The sequence below is a fragment of the Hesperophylax consimilis genome, chromosome 4, assembly GCF_061612785.1.
Source record: "Hesperophylax consimilis isolate HC1 chromosome 4, BYU_Hcon_1.0, whole genome shotgun sequence".
Lineage (NCBI taxonomy): Eukaryota > Metazoa > Arthropoda > Insecta > Trichoptera > Limnephilidae > Hesperophylax > Hesperophylax consimilis.
In genome coordinates this window covers 40248644-40258627 of record NC_142839.1, presented here as the reverse complement: position 1 = coordinate 40258627, position 9984 = coordinate 40248644, and positions in this window count along the sequence as shown.

The window sequence follows — 9984 nt, the reverse complement described above, 5'->3', positions numbered from 1 at the left end:
CTTAATTTTTTATTACATTAACTCCATACTGGAGGTCCCAGGGGAAAATAATCCGTCAGGGCCAGTGTCATTTTTGGGGACGCTGTGTGGAGGGCCGTTTTAGGGAAAGGAAGGACAGGGAGTTCTGAAAAGGATAAATGTATGAGCTGTATAATAATGGGTGATCTGGGATAATACCCATTGTTTATACAAATAAGTTTGTAAAATGAGAGAGACGATCATAATACCTATTCAGTTTTGTAAGACTAACTAACTAACTAACCATCACGCCGTTTCGTTCTGTAGGCAGAGAGGACGGACTGCCAAACAACTCGGTCTTGGCAGACTCCTTGCCTCAATCACATTCATACATCGTCTCATACATACTATTATTCTGACTCTTGACGTGGCCCGATACAAGTATCTGATTCACTTGGTCGTGCCATGTCTTCCTCGGGCGTCGAATTCAAAATAATAATAATAAAATTTAAATTAAATCATTTTTTATAGTGTATTATAGTAAAGGGCACTTGAATTGAAATAACACAATACTGCACTAACCGAAATGTTATTATTATAATTATTAAGAGCAAACGCGTTTAGAGCACTTGGGTGATACTGAGAGTATCTTCCACTCTGCAAATATATCATTTTAAATCATTGAATTGTGAAACAACACAATTTACTTGCTCTCACCAGGATTTTAACCCGCGACCTCCAGCTTGCTAGCCGAGAGCCTTACTCTAAGGCGATACTGATAGTACCTTCCACTGGTCTCTACACTTTATCTATTAATCTATTCCATAGACATATTATGTACATCCTTAAGTACCAGATGTAGGCATATCCACGAATCAAAGTCATAGATAATAGATAGAATCTATCCATTACCTAAGCCATCATACACCGCTCCGACACTTTTTTACACAGATTAGGAAAGTGCACATTTAAAAGTTTGGTTACTTTAATAAATTAAATACAAGAGGATTAATGTAAAGCCGACAAAACATAATAAATTAGAGTAACGGAATCGGCTGTTTTGGTCATATGGAGCACGTCGCGAAGAACCAACTTAAGCAGTTTATCAAAGAGACATCACAAATCGGGGACGTCGACATAAAATATGTGACATGATTAAATCGACCGATTTTATTTTAAAGAGGGCATCTTAAACACATAATCTTATTGATACACGTTTTATTAAATTTATATGAAGTAGTTACAAAATATATCCCCATAGTTTATCACAGAAATGCCTAAGCGGGTAAATTTCATTGGATTATATTATTCAGATCAATCTTTCACATTTGAAATATTACCCAATGGGTTTATTAATAGAAAATAATTATCACTTTAATTACAATTAAATTAAAGGGAAATATCCATCGCGAACGAAGCTAAGCTAGTTCTAACTTAGTGAAGCTTAGCTCGCATCGTAAACTTTTTCATACTTGCATACACTACAGTTAGTACTAGCTTAGCTGCATTCGCGGTGGATATTGTGCATTATTGTTAATTAACTATTAAAAAATCTTAATTCAGTTATGCCTTTAACTTCGGGTCAAGTAACTCTAGGTAGAACTCGAATATTTTTATTTTGAATTTTAGTGTCATTTTCAAAATTGAAACTGTTCGTTTGAACAAATTCAGATAAGCGATATAGTACCTACATGTAATATAATTTTTTTTGGTTTTTGTTATTGTTACAGCTGTTTCGGCTTTCAAGACCAAATTGTGGTTTTAACCACGTTTAGACGACTTATTTATATGATTCTATTTTACCTCCTCCCAATTTAAAATGATTTATTACCGGTTAAACCGATTCACTGATAAAATAATTGTGACAATAGCTTTCATATTCTGTGGGGGTGTTTTTAAGTATGTTTTCCCCACATTAATGTTATCTTAATTGTTTAATAATGATGTAGCAGTTATAAAATTATTTAAGTGTGTTATATTGTTTAGGTTTTGTGGACATACTTAGAAGCGGGTAATAAATAATTTTCCTTACTTTATTAATTAATATTATATTAGGGTCATTTGTTAAGGCCCTTTCTTTCTATATCAAAGTTTCTAAAATCAAATATTTTGTTACAGTATTTAGTTAGACACTTTTTCAAATGAGTTATAATTTACTTAGCACAATAAAAACATGTGCACTTATATTTAGCGTAATTACTTTAGAAACGCGCACCCGGATCCTGTGCAGAAAAGTCCCACAGTGGATTGCACTGCAAACCGATAACCTTACTTAGCGAACTTTACCTTTCTGTGGAAGGTCTCGTTGTTTTAACGTTCGCTCGCCGCGGCCGGCGGTCAATGATTTTTGATCTTATTTATAAGACATGCTGGAACTCTCTCCTGGAATCAAAATGATTGTCACGTGGTTTGTCTCCAGCTCCTGGATTTCATGTCAGGGCAAGTTTACCTCTTTTTTACAAGCGGCTTCTTCACTTGTAAAATTTTCTGCATTCGCCCCTCTTCCAATGTCATTATCAACGTTACTATCATACAGACCTAATATGAATATTCACGTTATCTCGATTAAGTGTGCAATAATAATACTACCCGTGTCTTTAACGATCATGTTCTTAAGCGATAAACGGTTGATTGCTTTTCGATATTATGCCCAAATAAGCGCCCGTTCATTAAGGATTCTACCAATAAAGCAGAGCTCATCTATTTGTTGGTTGGAAATCAGAAAGAATTATCAGCGATAAGTTGGCACGATTAAAGTCGTAAATCTTTCAAAAGTCATTAAGCGATTAACCTATTGAGTGTAATTATTATACCCTAGTGATTATGGTCATAAATAATGGTGTAAGTTATATTTATCGCTCAAATAATGGTAGATATTTGTATAAGTAAGAGTTGGTGAACTTGGGTCTACATAATTTGTATTTCCGAAATATATTTCATCGTCATATTATCGTGAATACGGAGATGGAAACATCAATTATTTATTTAGTGTATTTACATGGAGTAGGTACGTTGTCAAATTATTCCGTTTATTAATTTAATTAATTATAGTTAATCAGATATGGGTTTATTTTTTTCCTAATTAGTTTCATGGTGTGAAATTTTGTGTATTAATTTTGCATTATAAATTCATAGTATTAATTTACAAAACCGTCGGTTTTTTTTATTTGAATATACACTTGATGCAGGCGTGTCATGAGTAAGATTTTTTTTTAATTTTTGGAATAACTTAATGAGTAAAACCTCAGAATCTTTTTCTAATTTCTCTATTTTAAATTTTATTTGAGAGTCGCTAATATTGTCTTCAACGATTAAATATTATAATTTTAGTATTTACACATTAACTGATTAAAAAAATACATCTTAGACTTGTAGAAAAGTCAACAGATGTCGCACATTAAAATAAAATAGATATATTTATACAAGACACTATCTAAATTGTATTTAGTTCTGGAAAAATCTTGCAATCCTACATAAAGATAGCAGACAATTATACGTTAACAAAATGGAGGTAGTGTTGCTAGTTCTTAGTCAACGTATGATGCAGTTAAATATGACCGAAGTGGATAGGGTCGAATTAGGTCAGTGGTATAGCCATATATAGTAAGTTTCCGGCAAGCTTGAGGTCCCGTGTTCAATTCCTAGATGGGACTAGATCTTTTTCTGTTTTTTCTGGTTCTAATTTTTGTTCTTATCTCTGTTTAAAGTTGACAGACGGCCGTTTGCTCCATTCCTTAAAACCGTTTTAGTGCTAATCAATTTTTGCAAAAATAAATTTAAATTGCTTTACAAATATTGATTAGTTTAGAGGAAAAAATAATTGTGTCAAATAAAACACTCTAATTAAGACAAATATCAATCAATTTTATTAATTCTTTTTGCATTATAAAGAAAAAATGTTTATTGATATGAATATGAAAAAAATAAGCATAAAATGTCAATTTTATTTTTTCTTTTTGAGATTGAAATTGATCATTTGTTGCTTTAAAAAACACTTTTTTCGTAGGAATTTTGGCAAAATTTGGTGTTTCTTCTGTTTCTGAAGATGAAGAGGAGATAGAAGGCTCACTTTCAATCTTCAATCTTTTTCTTCGATGCGTTATAATACCGCAATTTTTAATACAAACGATCGCAGCGCTTTTGCGACGCTTAGCATTCTAACGGTTAATCCACAGGCGAATGCGGAGGAATTCCCAAAAATAAGGCGCAGCTGAATTTCCCTCCCGATCCCAACATACCAAAAACAGAAACGTATGAAGTATATGGCCGTGGTTGGCTGCTGGTGATGCTGAGAATGAAGAATATGATGATCAAAGACATGCAATTTTAGTAGGGTGTTTACTAAACAAATTGTTCCCAACCGAGAAAATCTAAGTCTATAATAGCCAAGTAATATTTTAAACACCCATATGAGGTAAAAATTATGAGGCGCAATGACCCCGTTTTATTTTTATAAAGAACTGTAACTTTAAATTCAGTAAATTTAAATGATTCACCACTTCATGGCAAATAAGAATCCACAAAAAAAAACTTCAACAATTTTTTTTATGTGCAACCGCACAAGTCCCCAGTTGGGGTTTGAAGGTAGCGGAGAGGGGCAGGATACGGGGAAGGGGAATGTGGAAAAGTACCTGGCTATTCAGATCTGGTCATCAAACACGGCCAAAGCCACTAAAGCAACTTTTCAATCCTGAATGGTGGGCTAAGTAATTATTTAAATTTGGTAAGTGTGATTTTGGCGCAATGAAAAATAAACAAAATGTCTTGGTTTATGCATGCAATATTATAATACTGATATAAACAATGTCAATTAGTTAATTCATTACATTACTTTCATAATATTCAAATCATTTGCACTGCGTGAACGCTCTGCCAAGAAATGTTGGTGAATGGAAGTAATATACTAGTACCTACTATAATAACCATAGACATATGAATATTAGTAGACCTGCCCTAAGTGATTAAAAGCGTATTATCCCCACTCCCCATACCGGTTCCATTGAGCCGGCTGGGCTCGCATATGGCCTCAAGTGAAATTTGAAAACGTGACGTCATCATTCTTGTGCGAACTATGGTCGAGGCATCATCGGTTCATTTTACGAAATAAAACGGCAAAATGTTGACTTGTGATATGAAAACTTGTAAAAATAGATGTGAAAAAGAGAATAAACCCAATTGTCGTATTACATTCCATAAGTAAGCATTATTTTACTTTATTTTAAGCTTATTCACACCGTATTATATGGATCAGTTTTAGAAACATATACTATCACATAACAATGTAGCGATTCTCAAGTGTGCTCATCGTTGTTTACTGGGGGGGTAAGTAAATTATGAGACATTTGTAAAAGTGTCTTAACTAAATACTCTGAAACTAACTACGACTCTGAAAATAGAAGCTGCCTTACTTTGCCGAATTTGGACTTCGCAAATTAGTTCATAACGTGGCGAGTAATTTGCGCTCCCATGTAGAAATGTCTATTCATTCAAAAGCAGATTTTACTTTTAAGAAGTAAATGGTGATATTATAATGCGAGATGCCTATTTACTGTCAGATTGATTTATTGACGAATCACAGTCAGCCTTACTCCCTTCGTTCTTCAACAGTTGATTTTACCCCTCGCCATTAGCTTCTCGTCTATTAATTCCTATGTCTGTGATAATAACAGTCTTCCGCTAAGGGTAATGTTTTATCTTGACTAAGCACATATTATTCGTTCCGTTAAAATATTGTAATTTTTAGGACGTTAAGAGACGTACCTGACCTAATATAATCAGAGGATTTCAAATGATTTGAAGCAATAAGTTTATTTTCATAAAAAACATTTTAAAAGGTCAGTAGGATTTGAAGAGTTATGTATAGTATAATTAATGACCAGTGACAATATATGAAATAATGTTTGTGTTTGTATAAAAAAAACTGACTCACCGGAGACTGAAATTCAATTAAATTTTATACTCCAAATAAGGTCAGGAATCATTGATTAAAGTTTGTCAAGTGCCTCCATTAGCACCCTGTATATTCACTCAAGATGAACAGGGAACAGACTTATTATATACCGGTTCTTTTTTTTCTTTCTACTTGAAAACATATATACTCCCATCAATCTGTAAAACTTCTAGCTTAAGCCACGCTAGTAATCAATTATCTTAACAAATTAAAAATGGTAGGGACATTTGAATACTATCAAGAAAACATCAGAGGCAGTTGGATCTCTGGAGATGCCGAGAATTCCTTCTCTCATGTGAAATTCTAAGGAAATAAGTAATTATTCATTTCACTATCAAAGTAAATAAAAGTCAGGTCCTTTCGTTGACGAAGTTGGGGGAATTTCCTTCCCCCGCCGCCCTGGACCGGAAGCTGTTACATTCCACGCCTACAAACTTTATCATTTAATAAAGTTTCCAAACGAAATCTTGGAAGTCTTTGCCAAATATCGACCTTCAGAATATCACCCTTTTGGAGTCATTCTTGGAACGTTGTACGTAGTTTTTGCTGTCATCTTACCATATCTTACGTTCCACATTATTGCCAGAAAGTAGAGATGTTATCAAACTTACTAGTTTCGGTTGTGTATGTGTTTGTGAGTGATTGTAACTCTGGTTTTGTGAACTCTGATTTGTTTTAAATGTAATTATCATTTTCATAACTGTAAATACGTCAAGAATTCAGATTAGCGATAAATTACCTATTATTTTATAATTTTAAACGGAAAACCGAGAAACCGAAGTGACAAAAATGCAGACAAGCGATTATGTACATACCCATAGTATAATAGTTTTTCACGTGAAAATTGTTTTAATTCTGTGTTTGCAATGTGAACAACTATTGTTTAAATTTCAGGTAAATTCGACAAGCACAGACAATTTTCAAAGCTCTGGACTTTTTTCTATTTTATTGAAAGCATTGTTTACAAACTTTTTTTTATTTATTTTTATTTTTTCTTTATTTTATTTTTATTTTATTTTTTATTAATATCAATAGCAAAATTTGTACATTATGTAGGTTTAAGGTATAATATAAGTATATTTTTTGTATTTTTTTTCACAGTCCTCCTCACTAGGGTTTCCTGTTCTGAGGCGGCCTGTAGTTTTTCTTAAATTTTTGTATTTAGTTTTGAATTGTCTTTACATTGTCTTCATAATGTTTGTAAGTTGATTATTACTTTGATCTCTAAGCCATGTTTTGACTTTTGTTTTAAATATACTCATTTCGTTTATTTTTTTGGTTTCATTTGGTAGAGCATTGAACAATTTTATAGCATGGAATTTATTATTTCTCTGTCCAAAGGATGTGTTCAAACTGGGAGTAATCAGGATATTTTCACTTTTTGCCCTGGTTGTGTATTTATGTTGGGCAGTGGAGTATTCGGATATGTTTTTTTTCAGTTTAAATAAAATATTTTTTGAATATAGTTTCTGTACATTGTAAACATTGAAGTTTTTGAATATTTCTTCTGTCGGAGTTCTAAGCGGAACTTTCAGTATAGTCTTTAATACTCCTTTTTGTGCTATATTGAGCCGCTCTTGAATAAATAGTTAATACATATCAACAAACAAGTCCTGCTAACTAGATAACAGCTAATTTTTACTGACGTCTACGCAAGTATACTTATATTACATTTATAAAACTCTTCAGGTTTTCCCCTTTAAATTGTAATAGAGACAGAGACCCATTTTCATGCTGAAAAGTGTCAACCTTGTAAGGATGCCCGACATGCCTTTCCCACTCTGACGACTGCACACACGTTACTCTGAGAACCCTCCATTGAATTACAGGCAAAATGGACACTGCTTTTACACTAATCATCTATTTTCTATAGATTACAATCAGATAGTTTAGTAGATAGGGAATGTATATTTTGTACCTAAGTATTTTATAGTAGGAATTTATTCTACCGATTGCCAGTTATTCGTAGTAAGTTACTGTTTAATTGGCACATATTATGTTATTACCTTTCCACTGACTTGAATAATTTTAATCCATTTTCGCTGATAATTTTTTATAGTAGGTAGGTGCAGGGTAGTATAAATGAACTGTTTTCGAAATTTAATCAAAGGTGCCAATTAATCAATTAATAAAACGACCAATCAAAGATGCAGAAGGAGCGGTGTGAGGTTCATTAAAATTGAATGGCGTACGTATTTATTATTCAATTTTCAATGTTGCCCAAAAAACTGACGATCTTAATTGAATAATGACTAGCAATTTTCACCCATCGCTTCCTTGGCGCCTGTTACAACTGTAATCACTCACTTAATTTAAATTCAACCAAACAAAACAAGTCTGTGAAAATCCCGCGAGTTGCAACACCTGTTTGATGCCAAAGGTTTGCCACGGTTGGAGGTCACTCACCTCTCGGATCAATGTCACTCGAGAATACAGAACTCTATCCCCTGTACGCCGTATAAGGTCATGGTGAAGCCAACAGGCGCCGTTGTTCGCTGCTGATTAAGGAAAAAACAGCCCAGGAAGGCAGAAGTCGGTAGCGGATAATTACTATGCCCGAAGCAGTCAGCTCCGAGATAAGGATTGCTGGCACTGGTCACCGGCACTGGCTACTGCCTTGTAAGGCTCGCACTGGAGGACCTGCAGACCAGGTAATTACTAAACAATCGCCGGATAGCTCGGCGATCTTCCTGGGAACCAAGGGGTAGGAAGCAGCCACTGTGTTCAGCATGTCCTTCTCTAGACATCGCGTTGGCCCTTACTTCTTTATCGCTGCAACGAGAACGAATGTTTTACCATAAAAATTTCAATGTAAATTTGCGGTCGTGTTCTATTGTCTGGGTCGTTCAGTTTTTCTTTGTCAATTTATAGCACGAATGCGGATAAGTTTATATTTGGAATCCTGGAAATAATTGCAAAAAATACAGCTGATGCATTTTTTAGGTCTACCACGAACCAAATTGAAATCTTAGGATGATGTCCCAATAGGTGCATCTTGTTGTTCTATTTGGTACATATATCAAACAAGAATTACGGTATGTTACATTTCAATATGGTAATGATTAGTTTCAGTTCTGCCACTGCGAATCAGACAATTTTGTACCTACAATTGACATTTTCGCACGGTGGTAAAAATGTTTGTACATGTAGAAATGTTTGACTTTATGGACAACTATCAGATCTATTACCATAAAAAGGATTCATAAAGTTGCCTGCCTGTAGGCAAATATCCATGGAAGCGTGTTTACTACTCCTGGTAATATTTATTATCGTACATATCAAAGTGTTTTCAAGAAATTTCTCATTAGTCTCGGTGTGGGCTTACATTTGAATGAGTGATTTTGATACATCGAGCCATGTCACCACCCACACCGTACAGACCACAGACATGTCTTCCCATAAAACATCCTTAGTCAATTATGTGAAAAACCTCTTCAATGTAGTCTCAAGTTGCAATCAAAGATAATCTACAAGCTCTTTCAAGATAACTCTTACCTCCATCCAAGAATGGCTCACCAACATAATACTTAATTTGCCTGTATTATGTAAGTTACTCGTAGCTTGTAACTTCTAAAGTGAATTCACATATTTCCTAGAGAAGCTTTGAGCCCGCGGTGAAGAAAGCCCAGCTTTTAACTTCATGCAATTTCCATCATTACCTTTTGCAGAGTCTCCATTAGCCCGTGTTGGCGCGAACCTTATTCTCAGTGAAAGGAGGCGCCTGAGATCTGAACATGTGAGTTATTTTACTCTTATGGAATTCCGCCATGACTTTTCAAACGTTGCAACATCTGGAACTTGTTAAAACTTTGTAGCAAGTATGATCATGTGTAGGTACTAGCTTGTCATCAGGTATATATCGTAGTTCCAACACATTTTTTTCGAAATCTTTTTTCTTGCTTTATTTTTGAAAAATATGGATAAAAGGGCCTGTCTATGTCTTATAAAAGCGGCGCTATATAAATTAACCAAGAATAAACAAATAAAATAAAACCTTTAACACTCAAATTAATAGACTATCCAAACAGGGAAAACTGAACAAACCAACTTGCGTGGAGTTCAAGAGGCGGCATTAC